Source organism: Oxyura jamaicensis, chromosome 1 (assembly GCF_011077185.1).
Source record: "Oxyura jamaicensis isolate SHBP4307 breed ruddy duck chromosome 1, BPBGC_Ojam_1.0, whole genome shotgun sequence".
Classification (NCBI taxonomy): domain Eukaryota; kingdom Metazoa; phylum Chordata; class Aves; order Anseriformes; family Anatidae; genus Oxyura; species Oxyura jamaicensis.
This window is the reverse complement of record NC_048893.1, coordinates 69,256,460-69,284,306: the sequence shown is the minus strand read 5'-3', so window position 1 is coordinate 69,284,306 and position 27,847 is coordinate 69,256,460. Positions and strand designations below refer to the sequence as shown.

Sequence of the window (27,847 nt, the reverse complement as noted above, 5' to 3'; positions counted from 1 at the left end):
TCAGAAACCTGCCTGGCTGTCATTGCCTATTTCAGCAAAACAAGGGCTCTCTGACTAGCCAAGGTTTCAAGGAAATGCTTCCCATGTGATTGAGGAAGTCTCATGAGTGCTTGGTAGGAGCACCAAATCATCAAGCTGCTCCTGCCTGGCTTCCCCTCACAACTGTCCTGGTGGGACTAGGGCAGGCGAGATGGGGGATTGCTCTGCTGCAGTCAGGTGAGCCAATGTTTCTGCGAAAAGATGGCAGACATTGTCCTGTTCACCCTCAACAACTGGGCAATGCTGATGAATTTGGAAATCTGAAGTATGATTTTAAAGCTGGACATGGAGCGCACAAGTGGACCTGTGTGGGCTATGGGGAAGGATTAAATCCGCTTGTTAAGCACAGGGCAGCATGGTGTGGCAATTAGTATGTTAAGCAGAGCTGAGAAAGACTTTTGCAATGAAACCAAAAACTTGGCTGACCCCCAAAATCTGCAAAGGTTCAAGAACCTTTCAGTAAACCTGGGCTGAGACTTGGCAGATATACAATTTCAAGGAGGAACCATAAAAAAACACCCTGGTTGTACATAACTTTGAGCTCAGACCAGGCCACACTTGGCACTTTTGGAGTTTTGCTTTGAGTATTTTTGCACACAAATCCAAAACACAATATAGACTCAGCATGGAGGAACCAATGCAAACCAAAACTGCTGAGTTTTTCACAGCTCTAATTATAATCTCTTTGCAGTCCTGGTTTTATTTATTATTGTTTGTGCTGTGGTAGCAGTGTCAGGCTCCAGTCAGCTTTGGGGCCATGCTGTGGTAGGGGTTGTAAAGACAGAAGAAGAAGGCAAGATTCCTGGCCTGAAGAGTTTATATATTAAATAAATGAAATAGATAAAGAATGAGGGAAAAGCAAAAAACACGTAAGCAAAGTGATTAGGGTGCTGGCAAGACAACTGCTTTTATTAGCGACTCTCACCCACGCATAAAGTCATGTCTGTTTAGCTTGTAAAACCTTTGGGGTCACGGCCATATTTTCTAAAAGGCAGAGAGAGATGGGATGTGAGAAGAAGGGAGGAGGGCAGCAGGGGGAAAGGCCCCGGGGGCCAAGGAAGAAGCACGAGGCGGGAGATGGCAAGGCCGACAGGGGGACTGGAGGAGACTGGAGCAAGGGATTACTCAGCTGTGGGTGAAATCCAACCCTCAGACAAAACCTCCACATGCTCTTCCTCTTCCCACAAACTCCAAATCCTTCTTTTGCAAGAAAAGCCCTGCTTATGAGACAGACAGCACTTCCCAGTACGGGTCAAGCCAGAAAACCAAGAGCATGAACAACAATGACCTGGGACAAGTCACTTAACCACTACATGCTATAGTTTCCTCTCTAGTTAGGCTGGGCTAAAAATACTTCCCTATATGGCATAGTTCTTCCTCGATGTAAACTACTTTGAGATACTCAGGTGAAAGGTGCTAGAGGAATGCAAAGATTTATTTTTCATATGTCTCCTCTCTTACTCTCCTCACTGCCAAGCGAAGGCTTGAAGCCAGGAATTTAAGAGATGCATATCTCTCTCTCTACAGATATATGAACATAAAAACGTATTTATGAAAGAGGCTAAGATATATTTTTCTGGAAATGAAGCCCTAAGTCAGATTTCCTAAATCTATATATAGGAACATAAATGGACAGCCAGATTTAAAATCAGGACACTTACCTCTTTAAAACCAGGTTCAGGAGTCCATCTCTAAGTTCTTAATTGAAAATGTTAAGCCACAAGCAAACTGGAAATTTTGTATCTTAGAGTAAGTTTATAATGTCCTTTTTTTTTTTTATTTTTATTTTTTATTTAGATGAAGGTTTGGGCCAGTTATTTTATCCCAATTATTCACCATCCTGCAACTATTACTTAAAACAAACAGCACTCTGAAGCTATTTCTCACAACAGGAAGATTTATATCTTGAAAATGAAGCCTGTTTTCTCACTGCATTTACTTTCTACACTGCGTAAACATCCAAGTTTGTTATTGCAGCAATCACCAGTGCAAGCTCTCAGAGCTTATTTTCAGGCTTGTGATGTTTATTGTTTGTTAAGCCCCAGCTCCTGGAGTGGAGTGAGATGAGAACTTCAACTCTCAGTTAAAAAATGATGCAACTTTGCACTGGACCACAGGGTTGGTGACACAAATGGGAAAACACGAGCAGAATGTATAGTAAATGGTCTGAAAATCAGAAAAACAGGCAAAAATAAAATGCCACATGTATTATTATTTTTAAAGCCTAAGGATTCTTAAGTCAATCTCCCCCTTATAATTTGGAAGGGGCGGGGCTGACTCATGACTTCTGACTGCCAAAGCAGGGCAGTGGTAGGGGTTACTCATCGCCTTATAGCTGCCCAGAGGTTTCTTGCTGAGGGGCTGCTCCCCCCTCTGCTGAGCTGCACGTGTTTGTTATCACTGCCTGTTGGGCTCCTGCCACTTTTTCCTATTTTTTTCGCCTTTTAAAACAACCTTACTAAGGCATTCGTTTATGAAAATATCCTGTACAAGGAATTAACTGGACTTGGCAAATAGAGACAATAGGTCAATTTCTTGGCTTCCCAAATCTGACAGGATCCCTTTAGCTTTTTTAAAAAAGAAGAAAAACAGAACTATTAAAAAGTTTCAGCTGACAAATAGCCAGTTAGTGTATAACAATGTAAAGCAAATGTAAACATTATACAATGGAATGCATTTTTTAAAAAGCCTTCTTTTCTCAGCAGTTAGATGGACTTTATATACAATGGGAAGATTCGTTCCCAAAAGTAGATCCAGCATATGAAGCCTCTAGCTATCACAGTCTAAAATATTTTACACCAATTAGTATGTGGCACATCACCTTTACCCTGGGTAAAATGCATTCTGCCTCCTGATTTTTGAAAACTGCATTCCACACCCCAAGTCCCCATGTGTCAAACCTTCTGGGGAGAGGAGGAAAATACATCTGCAGTGAAGGAAACTATCTATTACCACTGTAACTGAAGGACATTAATAATGGAAAACAAGGGTGAAGAGCACAACAAAAATACAACCAGGAGAAAAATGAGAATGTTTAAGTATATAAGGTTAAGGTTTAAAACATTCAAATGTCTGGCATGCATTGATCACAAAGCTATGGATGGGAGCTGGGTATGCGATCAAAGGTCTGTAGCCAGCTCCAGCTGGACCCTGCACTCATGCCCACAGGCATGGGAATGAGCATGGAGAACAACCTCCTCCCACTATTCTCACTATTACAGTCCTGAGGAAAGGTCCTGTTGACTTTCAGGGTAATGTGGGTGGTTTCTTCTGGGGTTGGGTCCTTGGGAGGAAGGAAAGGATGGGAAGATGATACCAAAACTTTACATAGAAACTGATGGCACTAGTCACAGATGAATTGTGCTGCTCACAGAAAGCAGTGGAAAGAACAAATCACCCTTGACTTTCTCACTCCCCTTGAATGGGTCCCTGCTGCAAAATGTGCGCTTGCTGGATGCCTGCACCACGCCTACAAACTACCATAATGTTCAGCTCATTTTTCCTGAAAGTTCTCCTTCCCTTGTCATGGTGGATGCTATCTGTAGGATGTGGCAATAATCTTTGTAACAAAAGGCAGGGCAGCTCTCAGAATAGGCAGTGGGGACTAACATGATCTTCTCAGCTGGCTGAACAAATGCTCTATAGCCGTGTTACATTTTATCTGGCCCATATTTATTCATTTAGATTAAAATTCCTTTAATTTACAACCCTCTTTAGGGTGTAATTAAACTTGACACTTGTAGTCAAAGTGTGGTTTCAGGAATCAAAGCCGTTACAGAACAATGATCTGTTATCGTCCTTTCTGTTTGACACATATCTTGTGAGCTGGTGGAAGACAAATGTTGGACACACTGGTGCCATTAGCTGCTCCAGTACACCTCAGGAATGTCATTCTTTCTATTCCTGCTGTTCATTCAGCAATATGTCCTGTCAATAAGCCACAGGAATAACTGCCTCACAGGTCATCATGACAGTCTGGGATTGCCAAATTCTCATGGGCAGCTCCTCCTGAACTTTCTCCCACTGGATGTGTCCTGGGGCTGAAGAGTAAAGTAAGTGAGGCCCATCAGTCTTCTCAAGGTGACAAGGTAGGACTGAAATGCTTTCCAAATCATTATATAACCAGTGTTCATGTGCAAAGAGATGTACAAAGGAAAAGAGTTTGAACAGCTGGGAACCCACTGGAAGAAAGGACGCGATAAACCAGAGCTTTCTGTTTTACTACTCTTCTGAAGATGGATCAAGGGGAAAAGTCAAGTCTCCCACAATAACTTGGAAAATACCTCAGTACAAAACTCAAGGCTGTGGGATGTGCCCTCACAGTAAAGCCAATCACCAAACACAGCCCTGTTATTGGCACAACTCTGCAATTAAACTTATGCACCACTTAAGATTGTTGGAGGCTGAAACTAAATACTTTTATGCCCAGACAAAGTCAAAGTGACTTAGGCAGATTTGTAGATTAAAATGAAAGTGAATTCACTGTTCTAATTACTTATGCTATTTTTGTTTTGTTTTGTTTTGTTTTGTCCTTCACTTTTAAAGAGAACTGTTTTGTGAGTAAACAGAGCTTCAGTTTTCTTGTTGAAGCTCCTGACGCCAGTGATCCTCCACTTACAGATGAAGTAAAGCTATGTGTAAGTCATAGGGTCAATTTGTTTACTTTGCCTGTGGCAAGAGTTGGGTTCATCAGGTTAATTTCAGTAGTTGCTGAAAGGTCTTGAAACTTTTTCTGGTGTCATATGGCTTTTGCCTTTTTTCAAAGCGGGGGGTAACCATGGACTGTTCAAAACATAATGAAGTAAACAACATTTTTCTGCATCAAGCTCATCCTGCCAATTAATTCATTTGCATTTCTGACCCTTTCAAGTGAAGGGAAGTCATACAGATGTGAGCAGTCATTTAATGATTTTAAGGGCTATGGTTCACATCATCCAAAATTGATTCCAGGACTACTCATTCACAGAAAAAGGAAAAATGAAGGTAGAAATACTGGTGTGTTTGAAAAGATGGGTATTTTTAATTAAAAAGAAAAAAAAATACAGCTGCTCTTATTTATTTAAGTTCAAAGCCTCTGGGCACATCCATAGTCCATGTAGATCTGTGGTGAATTGCTTCTTTGTTGCTGATTCTAGCAAAGTTGATTTCATATTGCTGATTCATCTAATGGGTTTGGACTGTTCTTGTTATCCTTTCAGACAATGGAGTATTGAGCCTGAAAACAAATTTGCTGTCTGCAACAATCAGCTGATTTACTTCATATTTCTAAAATTCAGTATTTCTAGTTTTTGAAGTTTGTGTATAGAAACAGTGAGAACTTCATGAAAGCCAAGGCATCAAAATAGTATTTTGGTCAACAACCATAATACCTTAAATGTTGCTAGTGAGACCTAGTCCCGTACACAGGAATGAGTTAATCCTGAGATAACTCTCTTAATAATTTGCCGTTAACCATTGCTATTGATTCTGCTGCCTGGTCTTAGGTGAATTTGCTATGTAAAAAAAAAGAAAAAAAGAAAAAAAGAAAAACAAAACAAAACACAGTGGCAATAGCAACAAAGTACAGTGTTTTCTGCCAGACTCTGCAAGCCCCTTCAATGAAGGAAGCAATAGATTATAAACAAGTTTTGTTTTAATCCCTGCAGGAAATACTGTGAGAATCCAAGAACAAGTCCTATTTTTCTCAAAGACCTCCAAAGGAAGAAGTTCTTGAGATCCCAATACAATATCAAAGAGATCAGCCAGTAAAGAAAAACTATCTGTTCCTGGCGAGACATCAAAACAAGTTTATAGTTGTCCAACTGATCATCAAAGAAAAGAGTTTTGGTTGGGTTTGGGACTTTTTAGTGCCAAGAGTTGTTATTGATTCTGAGATGCCTGGTATTGTTGAGAATGGCAGCCAAAAGATTGCTGAGGGAACATAAATGGTCCTTACTGTGTGAAATGTGTTATATTTGAGCTATTTTATGCAAAACTGGCATTTCTGTGAGCAAAATTTTGGGTGGCATGCATGATTCAGGCAGCTGTTGTGCACACAGAAGCTTCTGTTTGCACATCCCACCATGTATACAAAAAATGAGGATAAACATATTTCCTCTGAAAAAACCCTAACATCAAATTCTTAAAAGTACACGAGTCCATTAATTTCTCCTGTGCTTACCACAGCAGTTTATGATCACATCACAACAGTTTATTTTCACAACACTTTTTAAAGTAGGGAAATATCTTCCTCTGAAGTGATGAGATTCAATGGCAGAGGCTGAAGTATAGCTGTGAAGCAATCCACAGCCAATACTATTATCTCTCATTTGTAATATCATAAAGCAGAGGAGCTCACGTCACAGAACTTGGTCTTCTTGTGCAATATACAAGCTCAGGAAAAAAAAAACAAAACTCTATATATCTTCATGACTGAAGCTTCTACAACTTTAATTGTTTCAGGATGAGTCTGAAATTGCAAAGTACCTATCCTGGTAAAAACTCTGAGTAGAAATGCATAATTTACTAAAAATGCAGTGCTTCCACTGATACAGCTTCTGTCAAGTTGATAAGCAAAATAATGGCAAAACCATGTTTATGCTCAGATAAGTGGAGCTATCTAGAGTTTTTAGCAGACATGGGTCTGGGAAGTGTGGACCTAATGAAGCCAGCTTGTGCCTGGCACTGACTTGTGGCTGCATATGTGGGGTCCATCTTGGTGAAGGCACTCAATGAAGCTTTTCTAGGTCATGGGGTCTGTGCAGTAGCCCCGTTTCTTGTGGATGCAGTGGGGCTTGGGGAAAGCATTTTGGATTCGTACTGCATCCCGTGCTGGGAGAGGAAAAAATTGCACAGGTCTCCAGTTTCTTCTCAGTCAGCTAGTTTTACCGGACTTGCAGAGACACAGTGTATGCAAGACCTCTACTTTTCATCGGTGAAAGCAAGCAGTGAAATTCAAAGGACAGACAGGCAAATGGACACACACATGCACACATCCTAATTTGTTTCCTTCAGAAACCAGACAGACATCCTCCCTCCTCCTTCAAGGTACCAGTGTTCTTCATTCTTTCTGCTTCACCCTGTGCCCCCTATAGCAGAGCTAAAGTCAGGGGAAAGAAAGGACCAATTAAAATTTGTCACCTCCATTTTTTATTTTTTATTCTTTATTTTTTATTTTTTTTTTACTCTCTTGCTGCACTCACACTGCTGTCCCCAAGCCAATGACAAAGAGCAGGAGTGGCCAGGGGACAGCTGCAGGGGAGCAGCTCTGCTGTGTCACCAGCACTGTGGGACAAATGCAAACGACCTGGGGGCTTGCATGCAGCCATCTCGTATGCTGGGTTTGGAGCTGGGTTTTCAAACTGAAAAGGGATTCAGAGAAAAGGAGCCAAAAGCAGGAAGAAGTCTTCTGGTTCTAAATTAAACTTTCATTTGGAAAGTCAGCTGCAAATGCTTCAGATCTCCTAGACAGTCATGAGGTCAAACTGTGGCTGGGAAACCATCAACCACTGCCAGGGCTGTGCGGGAGAGTTCTCTCCTGAAGAGTGCTCCTGCCTGCGAGAAACAGTGTCTCTGAGGGGACAGTCCAGTTTTGTTTGCCAGATCTTCCTTGATGTCAGTCTAGGCTTTAACTCAGATGATGTTCTAAGGCATTTTCACTTACAGCTTTGTAATTCAAGTGCAAGGATGATTTATGGTCCTTATTTGCCCCTTACACAGCCTAGCAATGTGTCTACTTGTCAGAGATAACCTAGATGCACACTTGAGTGCTGATAATCCCTCTGCCAGAAAGAGCACAGCTCCTTCTTGCTGCCTCTTCCTCTCCTCCCTCTTCCACCAACACTCCCACCACAAGTCACCAGGGGAGCACCTCCACTACAAGCAGCACAAAACAAATGTTGACTTGGCAATACAACATTCAAAACTTGTCATTCACAAGTCATGCACATCTAGAAATATTCTTTTAAATGAGGATGCAGCAGCCTGCCTCACTCCAGAAGCCAAACCAGACCTTTTCAACTGGTATCCTGATTCCCTCTGCAGTGTGGCAAAAGACAGCTTTCTTTGTAGGGCTGCTGAGTTCAGCTGTGTGTGTGCTGCCTTCTGGACAAGCATCTTCTCCTGTGGCTTCAGAAAACCTTGGAGAATCATGTTCTTTGCTGAAGCACAAGCACCCCCTCTCTCCTATGGCTGACTATGTCCATGTGCTTTCTGATCCATCAGATGCCATTGATCTGAAGATTGAAAATGTTTTATTTTCTACTTCAAATGATTAGATAAAAAGATTAAAACAGGAGATTAGGTGTAAAACTACTAGTGGTGGAGATTTCAGAAAAACTCAGCTCTGACAATGGGCAACACTTACTTGAAATGTTGCCAAAATTTGACAAGTTGGTTATTTTTTTTTGCAAAACTCCTCCACTGTAGCTGCTATATCTTTCTCTTAAATGCAAATGTATCTGTGATTTGTCACAATGAGCACTGCCATTTTGCTGCAGCAGTAGGAAGCCCATGCTGTTGAGATAGGAATTGGAGGTTTGAAGGAGATCTGTGTGAGTTGGGAGTGAAAAAAAATCCCAGAGTGGAAGCATGACAGCTGGAAAATTACAGTGCACTGAGAAAGTGGCAGTACAAAATTTATGAAAGTAAGGGGTGAGCCCTTTCAAATGTTTGCCCTTACCAGAAGAAGGTAAAGGCAGATGGTCTGCTGGGAAGTTAGCCTGCTTGATGTGAAAGTCAGTTCACAGTGGTCACTGCTGTTAGGCACAGCAGAGTCCTGAAAATGGCACAAAGCGAATCTCAGCTTCCATAACAGAGCACATAGTTGTGTAGATTACTGCAGATGCTGACCCTCATAACTGATTTTAGATGTATTTCATCTCCACTGTTCAGCTGCATTCCTCCTGACACAGTTCCAGGGAAATCAACACTGGAGAAATCTAGCCAGTGATTTTCACTAAATGAGATTTTAGTTTATTGCACGTCTATTTTATTATGTATGCAAATTTACCATTTACAATGGTAAATTACACAGCTCTGGATACACAATACTAAATTAATAGAAGGGTTGATTATTATTTTTTTTTTTTCTGTAAAAGATTTTGACTAAACTTTACCATATATTTTTTTTTTTTTGGTGTTGTAAAAGATATTCAGAATTTTCTACTTTCCTTTTAAAAACAAAGTACAAATAACGCCCGAAATTTCCAGCCTTTGATTTCTTTTAAAGTGTTTTTAAAACCAAAAGCCTTTCAAATGAATTGATAGGTCAGTTTCAAATTTCTATTACAAAGGAAGGAAAAATAATAGAAAATTGAAAAAAAATAAGGAATCCCTTTCCACTCCACTGTCCCATTCATACCTGCCACTTTTTATCAACTCTGCAACAGTAGCAAATAAAAGCCTGCATCAGGAGCATCCGTGACTTAACTCAGCAACATGGTGTGGCAAAGCACACAATTGTACTAGATTCAGGCACTTCTCGAACAGTCAGAAATTCTTGGATTTTAGCCGCATCCTATTAGGTGTGAGAAGCATGTGGTGAGGGGGCCATGGCCACCTCCAGGTGGCTGCACAAGGGCTGCCCCCACCGCCCACCCACCTTGGTGGGTGCGGGGTCAGGTTACTTGCCCTGCCTTTCCGCTCATGCTTTTAACAATTATGGCACCTATATAATTTCCTCATTTGCCTGTGTTAGCAATGGAATTAGCTACAGTTTTCACACTTCTGTTCACTGCTTGAGATGACATTTTATTTGCCCAACAAAATTTTGAATACAGCTTAATCCTTCCTCCCTGACCTGCATTCTCCCTAACATGAATAATGTTTAGGATTCAATTTGTACTCTATGAGGCGAATATAATCAAAGTCACCACTGGCTCTGATGCCAGTGGAAAAAGGAAAGAAAAGAAAAAAAAAGAAAAGAAATAAAAAAAATAAAAATAAGAGAAAATAATAAAAAAAGAAAAGAAAAGAAAAGAAAAGAAAAGAAAAGAAAAGAAAAGAAAAGAAAGGAAAAGAAAAGAAAAGAAAGGAAAAGAAAAGAAAAGAAAAGAAAAAGGAAGGAAAGAAGGAAGGGAGGAAGGAAGGAAGGAAGGAAGGAAGGAAGGAAGGAAGGAAGGAAGGAAGAAAAATAAAGTAAGAAAGAAAGAAAGAAAGAAAAAAAGAATAAAAAAGGAAAAAAAGTATAAACCCAAGCAAGCCACTCCCTCCCCCTCCAGCCCTTTCCCAGGACAGAACAGTTTCATGCTTTGTTTAGGTGCTTTGGCTGCAGCGCTTACCAAAGTTTGGTGTGCAGGTACAGTGACTTGCTACTGATGCTGAGCAGTTTAGGGGAGAGAAAATCTGGGGAATAATTTTGGGAGAGAAAATCTCCCAGAAATAGTGTGTGGATGGCTTGCCCAGTGAGACAGCTCCTCTCTGCTCCTGTGCTGTGTGAGTGTGTCCACCAGCATGTGTGTGTATAACTAGACAAGTTTTTTTTTTAAAAAAAGGAAACATTTTCAGAAGCTGTACAGAAAACAGTGCAAGAGTTGCTAGAGCAGTATACATATGCTCGAGAGGAATCCCTTTCAGTTCCTCTTTTCTTCAGCTTTATTTAAAAAGGGTTTGAAGGCTGGTTTAATTATGAAAACCAGCTCTCTAGACACCAAACAAAACGGCAGCCTAGCCTAAGTTGGCACCAGGACAGATGCATATTTTGCTCACTTCTCCATGCCAATCGGCTGTAGCTCATCCAGTATGTCAATCCAAGTTGGCTGTCTGTAATCCAAGTTTAGAGGCCTGAAAATATCCCAGTCCAGCTTTGTTTCATGTGGTAAACAGCTTGCTCAGTCTATTTCTTGAATGTTCAAAACAAAAATCAAAACAACAACAAAAAAACACACCCAAACCAACCATCCTGTTACTACATGTTATAGTAATAGCCTCTCTGCATTTTATCCCACTGCAGGATTTCCCTTTTTTTTTTTTTTTTTTTTTTTTTTTTTTTTTTCCTCTGTACACACTGACCATGAAATGCTGGCAAAACCAGCTCCTGGATTCAGCTAAAGGGGGGCCATGACTGCTGGGGGCCACCATCGCCAGCAGCCATCTGCAGGACCAGCCAGTACTCGGCCATGGGCGCAGTGGCTGTGCAGAGCTGGGTCTGCAGTGGACTTTCTGGTGCTCAGCGGCATCTCGTCTTGGGGTTCAGTCCCTCCCTCTCCCATTGTAAGGTTTTTCAGGACAATGAGTACAAAGAAAGAATGGCAAGCGGTATCAGGGAGAGTTTATCATGATTTACCATTGATGAAAATTCCCTCCCCTCTCTTTCCCCCTCAGCCATTTGAGTACAAATAAAGGGGCCCAGGCTCCTGAGTCAGCCAGCAGGATCAGGACTGCCAAAAGAAAACAAATCAAATGCGCTGAGGCTGCCCACAAAGCGTGGCTCAGGATTTCTGAGATGAGAAAAAACAAACAGTGTCCTGGATGTCAGTGATGGAATATGGTTTACTCAATAATTAAATTCAAGCAAGGACTCATCTCTCCTGGTTTCCTACTGGCTATTTCCTCCTAGAGGAAATTGGATGTCTCTGAAAACCTGAAATCTGGTCTCTGCTCACCAGCTTTCTAAGCAGAAACACCAGCTTTCTGCAGGGTACAGCTAAACCCCATGGAGACAATTAACAAGTCAGTGATCTAGTTTCCACCTTTCCCCATAGCTTTCCAATTGCTTCAGTGTTTACCAGTTGTAAAGCAAAAAAGATAGAATATGAAGGGATAAAACAAATATATAGCTTGTAAAAAAGAGGTTAAAGATGTCAGAGAGTCTGGATAAATCCTAGATTTCCTAGAAATATTTCCAGCTGTCACCTTTCTTCTCCCACTTTCCTAGTGCAGAGTTATATGGTGTTCAAAGACCACAAGAGCATGCTGCCTTTCAGTCTCATATACTTTATATGGGCACTTCACATAGTTGAAGTGCTGTGCAAACATTAACTTGGACTGATCTGAACCCTTGTTTTAAAACAAAGAAACCTAGGAGGTGCAGGGAAGCAAATATTAGGAGAAGAGACTTGGTTCCAGCTATTTACCTCATCAATGAGCCTGACTACAAAAAAAGATACCGCCAACTGTGAGGTGCATGTGGCTGTGCAAACCACTCCAAGGTCTCGTGGTCTATACTGCCATGTAGTTTTGCCCCAGAGCAACCCCTGCTTTGTAGTTGCACTTAGAGGATATAAAAACAGAAATTAAATAAATACAAGCAGTCTCTGTCCATCTTGGTCTCCAGCATCCGCACTTTTCTGCACAAGCTTTTCCTCTTCCAAATTGTGAGGCCTGGGTATCAACTTGGAGCAGTGACTCTGTTAAACTTGGCAGCAGGTGAGCAGCTGTGCCCTGCAAGATCTGCATGTGCTGGCTGGGATGGAGACACGTAGATGCAGCACCTGCATAAAACCAGGGAGGTTATCTGTCCTGCTGCCCCAGCAGCCCCTCAGCAGAGGCAGGGTGACAGAAGTGGCTCTGTGGCACTGTGCATGCACAGCCAAGGAGACCTGTCAACCCCGCCACCAGCCAGAGTCTGGGCAGAACAGGCAGGGTTAATCCTGACCACAGCACACACTTCCCCTTTCTCCTCCCCCATCAAGAAAAAAAAACATATTTCCTGCAAGCACGTTGCAGTGCTCTGAGCAACTCTCCCAACAGCAAGGGGATTTTCTAGGTATCTGGGTCGGTGCACTTTGAAAATATGTTTTTCCATTAAAAAGCAATGTCAGTATTTCATGGGCCCATATGTAGTTTAAATTGCTCCAGTGAGGAGCATGCACATTCATCATACTTCTGTACTAAGTGATTAGGCAAAGGGCAATGAGAGTCCGGCTCCTAGCAGGCATCAGCCTATTTACAGTCAGTTATCAGGAAAAGCATGACCATCACAACTAGATATATAAAACAAGAAAATGCCTGATCACTGGATGAGTTTTGTATTTAACAGGGGATTTTAACTCTTGGGACCAATGACTGACATGTTATATGCTGAAACACATAAGCATTTTATTCCTTCACTGCCTTCCAGTAAAAGGAGCAGCAGCATCCAATGGCTGGGGAGGAAGGAGGAGGGAGAAGAGGGAGGGCAGAAGAGCAAGGAGTGGACAAAATAAGAATGGCTGTTATTTGCCAGAGAAAGCTTAGCAGTGAGGATCAGTGGTATTTTAACTGTAACTGGAAATTATCTGCTCCCACCTTCAGGTGGGATGGCAAAGGCCAAGCAAGCAGAGATCAGCCCTGGGAGAGCAGCGGGTGTGCTGTGTCTAGGTGCAGGCAGCCTTGCTGGGTTTGGAGGGCCAGTCCTTGTCAGCAGAGGGTGGTGAAGGGAATGTAACCTCTGGAGGACTCTGGGACCTTCAGAGCTCAGAGAGAGGGACCCATCTCTGATACAGGCACTGTTTGTTACTAATCAGAAACAAAGGCAAAGGTAACTTGCTGCCCCCACAGCCCAAGTGCAGCTGTATTTAACAGGGAGCACAGACATACAGAGGACAGCCCAGTCTGCAGAGAGGCTTGCCAAACTGAGGCATTTTGTTTCTCAGCAATACCTGGCAATATTTTTGTCTTGATGCTGTCCATCCAGAAGGGCTGGCCCCCTTCTCTGCTCTCAAGTTTCCCCCAAAGGATTTAAACGTTAACACCTCCAGATGTAATTTGGCTTTCTTCCTACAAGTAGTGGGGGTATGGGAAAGGGGTTGCACAGCCACAATGCTTTAGTTCAGCACTGAGGACATACCTGCAAACCTTTTTAATCCCAAACACCAGGGTCAACAGGTTTTTGCCATTGTACAGGCGTGGAATTGTACAAAGATGGTGGGCAAGCTCTGCCTTCACCCATTGCAGGGGAGACAATGAAAACTCTGTATGGGCAGTGAGTAAAAACTTTACTTTCACAGAAACCACACTAGTCAGCTTGCAACCCATGGGTTAACCGATTTTCATTAAGGTTTCTGAAATCATCAGGATTTTTAGTTTTATTTTTGCTTGATTTTCAGTAGCATAACAAAAAAGCCCCTTCTGGTTTTGGAGCATTAGAGCCACAGAGCTTTTGTACATTTCTCTGTGATCATGAGGACAGGGAAGGTCATTCTTGTTTCCAAAGAAAGCTGGGATTCTTGCAAAACAGCTTCCCTCTAGGAGGAAGCCCCCACCCCAATCCCAAACCCAGCCTGCCAAGTACCTTGAGATTTGCAATTCAATCTTTTGGCAATATAATTGTGATCGTTGGCAACACAGTGTCACTGGAGGAGCTTGTATTCCCATAGTTGAAGGATTTGAGCTCCCTCTCTATTTCACATCTGCACTGATGTAGAGGGCATAGTGTTCCTGCTTTGTATAATAATGTCTTATTTGCACAGTAATCTCAGCTATGGAATGGAAATGTCTTCTCTGGCCCAAGTTGTGAGCTAAAATCTGGCAGATCCCATGTTAGAGGTATCTGCATTTCAGTGGTGGGAAAAATGATTTTCATATTGCTCTGGCACTGTTCTTGTAAACTGAACTTCTATAACAATTCTCTTTGAGATCCATGGGAGTTTTGCCTTCTGTGGGCCTGCAGTGCAGGACCATCAGTTTGTAAAACACCAAAAGAATGACTGAGAGGAATGCTATAATGAGGTTTGTTTGTCAGATATTTTGTCCTCATGTTTGGTTTCCCTTGAGATAATCAGAGTTGACATTTGCACCTCACACTTGAATCTTTTTCAAAACTAGCTGCGCTCAACAAAACATGTAACGTTCTTGTATAGTTATGCCACCAATGAGCTTTTTTTTTTTTTTTAAAAAAAATTATTTATTTATTTATTTATTTATTTTTTATTTGCATGTGCAAATGGTTATTCCATGATGATTTTCTCGTGTAATTTGTTATAACTTTGGCTGCTAATAAGGTGTGCCACTGTCTGCAATTTGAAATCAGATTCTTTCCAAGGCTGTAGCTAACAATCAGCATGAAAACGTCATTAATTAGCATAAGCAGCTCTTTGCTCCACTCCTGCACCTGTGGGCACTTCTGCTTGCCACACTGTGGGCCACTCACTGAGCCAGAGTAGTTGTTTGTGCGGCTACACAGGAAACTGGTAGAGGAAACTGATGTAAGTGAAACAGAGTTCAGGAAACAAAAATGGTTATTTTTTCAGCCGGATCGGTTCCCTGACCTGGCTCATCACACAGCCCCATAAACAGCTGAGCTGGCAAAGTGCAGAAGATGGTGCAAGGATGGGACAAAGTGGCCACGACTACTGCTATTGCTGCCTAGAAAAGCACAATCAGAGTTACTTCTCTGATATGATTTATGATCCGTACGATCCATATGATTTACATCTGATGGTCTGTATGCTAGCTCTTTTCCTAAGAAAGATCTCACCAATAATGAAGCAAATGTTAATACACCTAGATATGTCTGAATTTAGTGCTCAGGATGATGACCTGTTCTGGGCCTTCAATGGACTATGGCAGAACAAGGAGGAGGAAGACCCTGTGGCAGTCAGATTCTTGTCTCCTGCTTGTACAAGTTTGACTATCAATGCTATAAAGAACAGGTGCTCCTGTAGTGGTGGCACAAAATATTTTTACAGTTGCTGTGTGAGATTGACTACACAACCATGCAAGATCTCATGGGAAAACCATTTAGTTTAATTGAGCTTTTGCACTCTCTCTTGTCCCCCTTGTTACATAACTCCAGTGAGAAGCTGAGTTTTTGCTGGTATAATAATACTAAAAAATAAAAAATAAATAAAAAAATAAACCCAAAGGAAATTAAACCACAAACAACTATATTCAAAAAAACAAAGGGTCTGGCTGGTGCCCAAGAAAACAAGGAAATTTAAAGATAAAGAAAACTGTCCTTACTTCACCCTGTTGCTCCTGAGGATGGTTGAGGTTTCCAAAGAAGGCAGGCTGAGACATGCCCTGCTCTGCTGGGGAGTGGCCAGCACGCTGCCAAGGGACAAGCCCTTGCTGCAGACAAGCTGGACTTTCTCTCTGGCTCCTTAATGGGAAAGTCATGTGGCAACACAGAAACCTAGACTTTGACATCTAAAAGCCCTCCTGGCCATGTGTGTGGCTGGGATGGATTAGGACTAAATAAAGCCTGGGCTTGCTGACAGGACATGGAATAGGAGATGCTGTGAGCAGGCTGCACATCTCCTGAACTGGCTGATTGGTGCCCATCTCCCCACCACTTCTTCCTGGCCAAGGACTGGGCACAGCAACGCATCAGCCTGAGCCAGGAGCTGCTTTGGCAGGCTGGTAGGAGCAGAGAACCTGCCTACAAGCCAGTGTCTTAAAATCAGAAGGCTCTAGAGTAGCCAAGGCTCTGGCTTCAATTCTTCTACACTAGGAGTCCAGCTTTCCCCGTGCACTGCCACATTAGAGGGAGGAAAATGGTAAGTGGCAAAGCCAGAACCGTCCAGAGAAAACCAGCAGTGCTCCTGTGGTTTCCCACCCTGCAGCACCACCATGGCTCACATTGGTGGATGGCCTGGCCCAGCCTCCCAAGCTTGGTGTGCATTTCTGGCAGGAAAACTGTCCCAAACCAACACAGATACCTCTGCTCGCCTCCAGCCTGAGTAGGCTGGCAGTGCTCAGAGGGCTGGCAGGGCAGTAGGGGGAAAATTAGCAGGGAATGAAATACAAAATAAAACAATCCACTTTGCATGATCCTTTGTTAAGCAAATGCTTGCATTGGTTAATGTATTTGCTGGTTTCATTATTACAAGGTTTGGCAGCATGATCTGTGATTACAGTCCATTTTAATGATCCCTTTTGACCTCGTAACATCTTGGAGGAGCAAGTTCACCCTTCTTCATTTTTATTATTTTGTGATACAGATTTTACAATTTCCACAAGCCTTCATACAGGCTCCAGACAGCTCTCATCATTTTGACTCGTAATTCATTGTTAACTTAGAACTATCTATTATATTTATTCTTTAATACTTTAAATATCTAAGAATTTCCTCTACCGTCCTTCTGAGAATATGTGGTTCTGGTGAATTCATGCACTTTCATTCAAAATGAAATAAAAAGGCATAGGCAGTGTCACTTGAGTGTTAAAATGTGCCAAATCACTGGGAAAAAAAAAAAAAAAAAAAAAAGCCATATCCTTATCTGACATCTGCATCCCTGAAAATGCTTCTTGCAGTTGTGTGTCTTAGCAAAGAGTAAAATCCACTCTCATAATTTAGATGTTCACTTTGCTTGCTGAAATCCCATTAAACAAATGAGCTGTATGCTTTTTTTTTTTTTTTTTTTTTTTTTTTTTCCTCACTGTCACTTCTTACTTTAGGCTCAGCTAATTCCCTTGTACTCTTTTGGATCCCATCAACATTTTCTACCATGATGTGAAAGGAAAGCAATAAAGCTGTTGAACAAATTCTTATGGACCTACTACATTATAAAGACAGAAATTGTTTCTAAGTGATTGGAACATTTTGTCCATTTTATTCTTTGATACAGTATGTCCTTTTCTACTCCAGGAATCAGAGATGGATTCAAGCCTAAAAGCCTACTTCATTTATAAGCACATTTCCTAAATTAGGTGCAAAGGCTACCATCTCCTTGCACCTCCATTGGCAGAGCCAGACGGCCTCAAATCTCAAGCTTTTTAGCAGTTTGTAGGGGAGCTGGGAATCTATAGGCCAGTTCTGAGGGAGCACTCATTACTTTAAAACCCGAGCTCCCCCCTAGGTTGCCAGCAAAGAACTACTGGGGAACTTTGACTCCCAAGCAGGGTGGGAACATGGGGAGCTGAACTGGGCATCCCACATCCCAGATGATGGCCTTAATTTCAGACCTGTTGATTATTCTGGGGTTTGACTTTCTTTTTTGACATACGACTTTTCAAAAAGTCTCAGTTTCAACTGAACATGAATGTGAGAGATTTGTGGAAGCTTGAATAAACTTGGCAGGATGGATAAACTCTTTCTCGCCCATCTAAAGCCTTCTGTTTTCTCCTGGATGTTATTAGTGTATTTCAAGTATATCTATTTTTTTCCCAGTGGAAGTGGAGACTCCTGTACAGTGAAGTCATGAAAATAACTTGCTTCTCTCAGATACCTTTTGTTGAGCATTCAGGAGTTGTACACAGACTTCACCAGATACTGCTGAATGACAGGAAAAAATGCTAATATATAGCATGGTTCCTCCCAGAGGAACTCTTTAACTATGCTCTTCAAATGCCTATATAAAATTATTGCCAGTTATTTAAAGTTACATATTTTCTTATTTTGACCTTAATGAGTCAATGCACCTACCTCTACTAGGAGAAACTGGAGTAACATGTAAGAGCCTCATTTTTTTAAATGTTGGTGTCTACACTCCAACCAGTTCTTACCAGCTGCTGAATAATGAATACTAGCTGCTGCCTTTTCCATTGATTCCTAATCATAAGATCCACCTAGAGGGTAGTGCCTCCAAAGCCACTTGGCAATTGGGCCTTTTTACATATTTTTTCAGTGGTCAGGTCAAAATGCAGGAAGCTACTAGAGAGATAGCTTGAACTGGATACACACGCAAATAATACTGCTAAGAAGTGCTTCCTCTTGGAATTACTTGTGTCTGATGCCACTGTTTTCTAGATAATTTACAGTGTGAGCTTTCTCAAATTAAGCCTCCTTCCAAAGCCAGGCTATGTACAGAAGCTGGCAGAGTCCCTGCAGATGACTCAGGACGGAGCACGCACAACTGTGTATATCACATCTATACAAACGAACTTCAGCTACTTGCTAGCTAACCAACCTGCCAGTGTCCATCTCAACTGTATTTCCCACAGAAGAGAAAAACTTAGAGGACAGGATCTTCACATCTGTTTCACCCTGAAACAAGTACATTAGTACAACTGCCAGAGTGCCACAACTTTGGTGTGTAAAGTCTGTGCGTTGAGCCATGGCCCCAGCTCACTTCATTTGTGGCTCTGGCTCACCAGCATGCAGTGCCTGACCCCTCTGCAACTGGGTGATGGCTGTCTGTCTCCTTTGGGACAGGATTAGGCAACCACAGGTGGCACCACCTGCTGCAAAGCTCTCTGACTGGGCTTACTCTGCTAATGATTCCTAGACATTTAAGAGCCAGCTCAGTTGCTGAAGGGGAAGTGCCCGAGGGGACAATGAGCTCCTTGTAGCTGTTTAGCAGTATCACAGACTTCCTCATTGACTGGCATTCGACATAGCTTGTTTGGCTGGATGCAAATAGTGTGAGCAGTTGGCTGTGACTCTTGACAAGGTAGCAGGAAGAGTTACATGTTTATGCTGATCTCTAACACAGAGAGCAGCCTTCTCTTTGTTGTGATATGCACCCTTCACCAGGTGATGTGAACTTCTGCTTGTTCTCACACAGCCACTATAGGTCAATGGTGTGTGTCTGATGCTTTTACTCCTGTGCTTTTTCATATTGCACTTTCTCCTCATTTGGATAAAGCACATTTCCTCTAGGAGAGTCTAGAACCTCACTAGAGCAAAGATGCTACACAATAAAAGTACTGCCATGCTACCTCTGTCTGCAGCCTGAGGTTTGAAGCCAGTGATACCGTATATTGATAAAGCCAGCAAGAATTGCCTTGGTCACTGTCTTTACTTATCACCATACCCAGGCCCATTCTGAGCAAAGGGACTGGCATGGAGAGTCCAGAATTCCCAGGTGGCGCCTCCAGAACCTGCAGCTCTGATTTGATTAGTGTCTTCTGTGGTGATAGTTGAGAATTGCTTTGGGCATTTAGAAAAGAAATTCACACAGAGGCTAACCTAAAGTATTAAAGATTCATTAGAAAACTCACCTATATAGTCCACCCCCTGCACCCTCTTCCCTACAATCCCTCAAAACATACAGGAGATAGGAGACCCCTTACCAGATCTCCCAAGACCCACCATACCTTACCTGCTTGGCTGCTCTGCAGCAGTATCACAGTGTCCAGATGATGAAAAGAAGCATAGCTAGCAGGTCGAGGGAGGTGATTCTCCTCCTTTCCTCTGCTCTTGTGAGACCCCACCTAGAATACTGTGTTCAGCTCTGGGGCCCTCAATGTAAGAAGGACATGTACCTGTTGGAGCAAGTCCAGAGGAGGGCCATGAGGATGATCGGAGGACTGGAGCACCTCACCTATGAAGACAGGCTGAGGGAGTTGGTGTTATCCAGCCTGGAGAAGAGAAGGCTCGAGGGAGACATTACAGCAGCCTTCCAGTCTTATGGCAGCCTTCCAGTACCTAAAGGGGGTCTACAAGAAAGCCAGAGACTCTTTGTCACACTCTTTGTCAGCGAATGTAGTGACAGGGCAAATGATAATGGCTTTTAACTGAAAGAGAGTAAATATAGAATCATAGAATCATAGAATGGTTTGGATTGGAACAGACCTTTAAGGATCATATAGTCCACCCCCGCTGCCACAGGCTGGGACACCTTCCATTAGACCAGGTTGATCAAAGCCCCTGTCACCCCGGCCTTAGATTTAGATTAGATATTAGGAAGAAATTCTTTACTATAAGGGTGGTGAGGCATGGGAACAGGTTGCCCAGAGAAGTTATGGATGCCTTATCCCTACAAGTGTTGAAGGACATGTTGGATGGGGCTTTGAGCAACCTGGTCTAGTGGAAGGTGTCCCTGATCAAGGCAGGGAGGTTGGAGTTAGATGATCTTTAAGGTCCCTTCCAACCCAAACCATTCTATGAGTCTGTGATTCCACAGATTCATTTTTATGTTGATGCAGCTTCTTTGTATTTTTAGCTCAGGCCCCACTGTCCCATGAAAATCAGTGTTTGCTTCCTGCTGTGCTCCATAGATGTGTGTTGTATGATTTGTCTTTAACACCAAATAAAGCAAGTAATTGCAAAAATCAAAGTCAGTGTACCATCCTATAGTCTTGTGGTGGTTTCACTGTGATGGGTGGCTAAACTGCATCACAACACAACCTCACTCCCTCTTCTCAAAAGAATTGGGGGGGGGGGGGGGAGGAAGTATGATGAAAAAGAGGGGGTTCACATGTTCACATAGGGACAGGGAGGTCACTCACCAGTTACTGTCACAGATAAAACAGACTCAACATAGGGAGACTAATGTAATTTATTGCATATTTCTAAAAGATTAGAGCAGTAAGAGGCTAAAAAGAAGCTAAAAACACTTTTGCGCCTCCCCATTCACTCTATTTCACCTGCTTCCCCTGGGCAGAACAGGGGAATGGGGAATGGGTGCTGCATTCAGTCCCTAATGCTTCGTCTCTGCTGGTCCTTCATAGTCACTCTCTGTTCACAATCACTGTCCCCTGCTCCATTGTGGGGACCACAGGGTCCCTCCCATGAGATGCCATCTTTCTTAAACTGATCCTGCGTGGGCTTCTCACTGACTGCAGTTATTCAAGTACTGCACAACATGGGTCCCCCATGGGAAGCATCACCCCTACACCTGTTTGGGCTCCTCTCCAAAGGCTGCAGCTCCGGCCCGGGGCCTGCTCCTGCAGGGGCTCCACCACAGGCTGCAGCATGGAGATCTGCTCCGTGTGGGACCCATGGACTGCAGGGGGACAGCCTGCTCCACCAGGGGCCTCTCCACAGGCCACAGGGGAACTTCTGCTCCTTGCCTGGAGCACCTCCTGCCCTCCTTCTGCACTGACCTTGGGGCCTGCGGGGCTGATTCTCACTCCTCTCTCCCAGCTGCTGTTGCTAAGCAGTTTTTTTCTGCTTCTTAAATCTGCTCCCACAGATGTGCAACCAACATTGCTCACTGGCTCAGCTCTGGCCAACAGTGGATTCTTTTTGGACCTGTGTGGAACTGGCTCTGATCTGATGTGGGGCAGCTGTTGGGCTCCTCATAGAAGCCACCCCTGCAGCCCCCCTGCTACCAAGCCCTTGCCACGTAAACACAGTACAAGTCCATACAACAAAGGTCACTACCAGAGCTACATGTTGTCTCAGGTCAAGCTATGAACAACATCAGAAAGCCAGGTAACTGTAGACAGACAGCAAACACAGCACAAAATCTGTTCTGGCATATGGTTAATTTCATTTCTTCTAATGTGCCATCCCACAGTGCCAACCTTTTGAGAACCAAGACTAGTCTTTCTGCTGCCGGCAAGGGCCCTTTGGTACCAACACGGGGAGGTCTGTAGGTAAGGTGTGGAGTATGAACCTCAGAGTCTGGTCAACACCCAGGGAACTGTCAAGCAGGCATCCCTCAGAGTTCACTTGGAACAGGACTGAATGATGATTTTTTCTATATGCATAACTTCAGTCTTCCTCAATTAAATGAAGGTTCAAGTGACTTTCTCCCTACAGCAGTAAAATAAGAAGACTTTTCTCGTGCATGTGCACACACATTAGTGGGAAACACTGTAGATATGTTTTTTGTATTTAGTCCAAGGTAAGCAAAGATTTGAAATTTTAGGAGTGGAATTCATTCACAAATCCCAGAGGGTCCTTAAATGCTGAATATTAAGAATTCATTGTTAGTGCCAAACCCCTTGTCAGCATGAGCAATCCAGCTTCAGAGTTTATACTTTAGACAGTTTAATTGGGATCAATTTGATTTCAGGTAAGCTAACTGAGAACAAATTAATTTCATCAAAACCTCACCTCTTGCTTTGAAATGAGTATATATCATTTGCAATAATGATTACAATTGCAGTGAACTCTACGAGTCTGTTTTAAAAATGAGGACCTTTTGATTTACAAGCACGCTTATTTGTGCGACCCTAGTAATGGTTTCATTTGCTGGGGCTATTTTTCTTCATTCCTGAGAACACGTCCTGCAGCAAAAGTTCAAGACCTAAAAACCTGCTGACATTAAAATGCTCAGACACATTTACTTCTCTGAATGTCATGTGGAGGAAAGACGAGACAGATTTTCTTGCCCCTGGCCTAGTCCTCTCTTCCTGATCTGAAGATGTCGGCATTACTGAAGCATCTTGGTTTGGCATTTGTTTTATCTCTTGTTTGCAAAGATGCTGTTCTGAATAGCACTTTCTTTTTTTTGTGGTACCAAATGGCTGGATATTAAAAGGGAAAAATAGTAGTGGAAAAGACATTTGTCTTTTCTGAAGAACAGCAAGCAGAACTGAATGTTGAATTAGTCTCCAGCTGTCTGGTAGACTAGCTGTACTAATGCTGCAGAACAACCATCCTTTCTGTAGCCATCTCCACAGTGTTCCCATGCACCGTCCCACATGAGCATATCAGGCAACTTTATTCACTTCAGTGATGATTCTTCAGATTACTCAAGAGTACCCAAAATAAGTTAATGAAAATAATGACAATATTTGTTGCCCTCAGTTCAGGTATTCAGTTTCATCTGCTAATATACAGTTATCATACTTGTCTGTACTGAAGTTTTTTAAAAAGAGTGTCACTAAAGTAAAGTTGACAACTAATCTCAGTCAGGGAGGCAAAAGGATGAATAAAGGGTTTCTGCTATGACATCAGATTTAGTAGACAGAAGCAATTCATGATTTGAGTGCACATTTCCTTAATGTTACATATGAATGTTTTTTCTTTAATACATGGTTAGTTAAAAATAAAAACTTCCTTAAAACTCCAGCCATGCCTCTGCTTTTTGTAGTTAAAATTACAAGAAGTAAGGAAAGGAAAACAAGAAGTTCAACAGGTTAATATGGCTATCAAAAGAAAAAAATAAGTCCATCAGATTAAAAAGATTAATCACTAGTCTTTGTCTTTTTTTTCCCCCCTTTATTTATCAATCTAGAACTCTCCTGAAATCAAGTGGCAATCCTATGCTTCTGAAAGATCTCACTAGGCCTACCCTTTAAATCAGAAATGGCTGCATGGTAGCTCCTGACTGTACAAGCAGCCAGTGGTTTGGGCACACACTGAGATCAGCCCAGCTTTCTCCTTTGCCTGAGGGATGGAAACTCACATACCCAGTTGCGACTGCTCTTAGATCTGGAAAAGCAACTGTGCCCTCACTTACTCCAGGTAAATGCATCTTTCATTGCTGGAAGTCATGCAATGTGGATTAGGCTAGGCAGAAAGTCTAGGAGTGACATTATCCTCTCTGGATAGCCCCACTTAGCACAGGTGAGATATAATTATTTTTTTTAAGAAGTCTCTTCTGTCCCAGCAATATCCCAAGAGTGGTCTTGCAGTTGAACTGAAAATGAGTGGGCACACTGGAGATCAGGCCCAGGTTAAAATCCATTCTTACCACTAGTCTGGTGCAAGATTAGTTTTAAGAGCTACAGGAAAACAGTGCAAAATTGGAACTTAGCATGGAGAGGGCTCTACTGATGTTATTGTTAACTGAAAGCCAAATATTTGATGCAGTGCCCAAAGACATGATTAGGAAATGAGTTTGGGCTGGTGAAAGCTGCCAGATTGCTAGCACTGGGATATGAAGTGTCTTGTGAAGTCTCAGAAACCTTTCTGTAGCTGCAGATGAGGATTCATAGTCAGTTTATTGCTGATCTAAAACTCTGGACCAGGAGGAGGTCATCCTGCCTTAGACAAAGACACAGCAGCCTGAGTAATGTCATGTCCTCTGAGCTGGTTACTGGCCCCACATTCCTAACTGTGAACCATAGATGACTGCCACTCTCTTAGGCCATACAGGCTCTGTCCAAAATCATTGAAGCCACTACTGCATACACTACAGAAGTTACCTCCTGTCTGTTGAAACCCATGCAGCCTTAGTCAGTGGAAATGCTTTAAAGTGCTGGAGCTGTTTGTCTTTTAGTAGCTGGACTTGATGCATTAACCTATTGCTCACAGGCCTCTCATTAAGTGGGAATGATTTTCAGGCAGTAACATTTCAACTAAACCCAAATGTAATTGAAAGATCTGACTTTCTATGATAAGTCCAAACACCTCCACCTATAGAATAAGTTTTCTTTTACTGAAACATTTTCTTTAGTAGGGGGCATATTTCCTTTTCATTCTGCCATACAAGCTCCAAGAATGATCAAAGTCTCAAATCGAATCCCATCTGAAAGCAGTTACAAGAAACTGGAGATAATAAAACAAATATTGTAAGACCCCTAATATGAGCAGCTCTCATAAAAAAACGAGCAATTAGGAAATCTTTCTGCAACTCCTCTTTTAAGTTCATTTAGTACATTTACTACATGAGCTCTGAAGAGCTAAAGTCGTAATTCTCCAAAAGCATCATAATGCTGTTTCTACTTATCTTAGAGATTTTCGGCAAATTTTGTAAATAAGCAAACATCTTCATGACATGTATTAAATGCAAACTGAACAAGATTAAGGTACCAGAGCAAAACAAAGTACATAATAAAAGAACAGTTGCAGATTATAAATCACAGTTTATAAATCACAGAATATAAATCAGAGTTGTCCTTCAAAATCTACCACCCATACTTTTCCAATTCATTTCTGGGGTTGATGGCCTAATTCATGTTCAATTTATCACTTGGCACTTGTATTAAATTCTTAAGATGAATGCAAAAAGGAATACTATTTTAGTCTATTAATGATGTCAGAAAGTTCTATGCAGCATTTGAAATATATCTAATCAGATGAATGGAAATAAAACATAGTCCTGTTCCTTGACAGCTTATTTCTCCAGCTTTTAACAAAAATGTTCAAAGAAACAAGAAAAGGCTCTAGGAGGGCAACTAGGATTGTAACATATTTTCTTGGAGAAAGGGATAATTTGGATTTTTTTTTTTTTTCCCTGAAGATTGAATCTGAAGCATATTTGAAAAATGTTCAGGAGCCATATGTCTGAAATTTTCAAGGAATATTAAGGCTAACAGGCTAAATGTCTACCCTGAGATGCTTTAGAAGATGCAGATTTGTTAAATGATGTCCGGCTTTTGAAAACCTGGATATACTCCAATTTGATGCTTGGAGAAAAGGACCTTAATGAGTCTTTGGTATCTGCTTTTATTATTCAACAGAACGTCTTGAGCTGGGTAAAAGATGGATGCAATTTGTGAAGATTGAAACCTAAGGCAACAGCTCTTGCCCTTATATGCACTGCTTCAAAGGCTTCCTGTGAAGCCTTGAAGATCAAGGAAAAGGGAAAGATCAAGGGAATGAACTATCTCAGTCTGACCTGCCCTTTGGTCAACCTGTCTGGGGAGGTGGCATGTGGGGACTTTCAAGCCATTCTGCTGTCAGACCCAGCAAGGCAGCATAAAGCCCATGAACCCACAAGTTTGGGTGGTATTTCTATTGCCTCTGTCAACCTCACTGTCTGCACCTTCATGGGAAACAAAGGATTTGGGAGACCATATGCTGCTGCCACTGAGAAGATGCACTCTTTGTCTCATACACACTAAAAAGGAAAAAGTACTTGAAGGTTTGCCTCTTTTTGCCTCTTTTTTTACCATTTTGACTAGGAGGGAATGTGTTGGATCTGCACTGATGCCCTTCAAGCTGCATTCCTGCTGCAGCTGATCCCAGGGTTGAAGACTCATCAAGATATACATTTAATTTTTCAGTATTCAGGGCTGTCTTCAGAATGAATATCTCAGTCACTTGGGGCTGCCTGGCCAGGCATTTCCTCAAAGGTATCCTCAGCAGCAGAGCCTGACCACTGCTGGTGGTCCTGGCCATGTTCCTGTTGCTAGGGGAATGAAGAAGAAGAAGCTGTAATTCTACTGAACTGCACAGGGAATTTTTAGTATAATCTTCTGAAAGATTATTAGTTGGAACATACTACACAGACTTAAAAAATACATAAAAGTCCCATCAGGTTTGATTCGATGATGAGAGGGTCACCTTGAGAGATGACACGCCTAACATGTTTATGAGGCCTAAGGGATTAAAGTCTATTATTAATCTTGGGTGAAAACAAACTTGGGAGCATAAAAGGCAGCTTTACTTGTGCCACAAATAGGTCTTGCCTTCAAGAGCACACTGTTCCTGATTACCTTAAATGTCTTTAGAGCTGGCAGTTCTTTGTTTCTATCTTGATTCACAATTGCCTTCCAAAGTGAAAAGTACTTCAGATGAAACAGGCAAGTTCTACCACGTGTGCAACATCCAGCATCCTGAGTTTGGACCGAGTTGGGAAATGTAATGGAAATTTTTATTGTGTATGAAAACAGTTATTATCACGACTTCAGAGCTCCTCAACCAACTTTCTGCATACTTAATCCGCTTTTTACATTTCAGTAGTGTACTTAAAATATATTGCCAGTATGTCCAGCCATTACAATAAACATGCAGTGTTTGTATTGGCACCTGAGACACAATTAGGCATTAGCTTGTTTGCTTTTTAAAGCATAAAGTAAGCTAACCAGTTCTCCTGATGGTCAAAAATGAACAGAACAGACTTGTTTGATCCAAAAAAGTTGATTGAGAGAATCAGGAGCAACTAAAAAGCTGTATACATAGAGGATAGAATGGAAATTGCATTCAGTCTTCAATGCTGTGATTTGCTGGTACGCAGCCATAATAAAACATCTTCAGTCAGCTTTGATAGAAGATGTAAGTCTGTTAACCTGATGGACTCTGTGGGAATAACAAAAAGGCTTTGTCTCTGATGTGGGAAGGTCTCCAGCATCCTTTCTAAAAAACACCAGCCTGACACATCACTAATCTAAAATCTTTCATGTGGCCATGAAAAATAATGGAAATAAAGGTGCATTGCCAAAAATCCTATCCTGCCCTGTAAAAGTGTTTTGAGAAAGCTCACCAGCTATGGGCAGCACTTACTACAGTCCTGTCCTAAAAAGGTCTGGGCTTATGATAGGCCCAGGTGACAGGGAATACAGGTTCTGTTTTCTTTAGGCAGGAGACAACCATAGTGAATTGACCAGTGCAGCACTGCTTCTGGTACCCAAACCAGATCACTGAAAGCCAACATGTGTATCTCTGCCCTCTTCTCTAACTGAT

At 42.1% G+C, this 27,847-nt stretch overlaps 1 protein-coding gene across 1 annotated transcript in view; it reads right to left on the bottom strand.

Moving 5' to 3' along the window:
• Window positions 1–27,847, bottom strand: part of LOC118160543 (potassium voltage-gated channel subfamily KQT member 1-like) — a 521,743-nt gene that overhangs the window by 15,750 nt on the left and 478,146 nt on the right. The window lies entirely within an intron of this gene.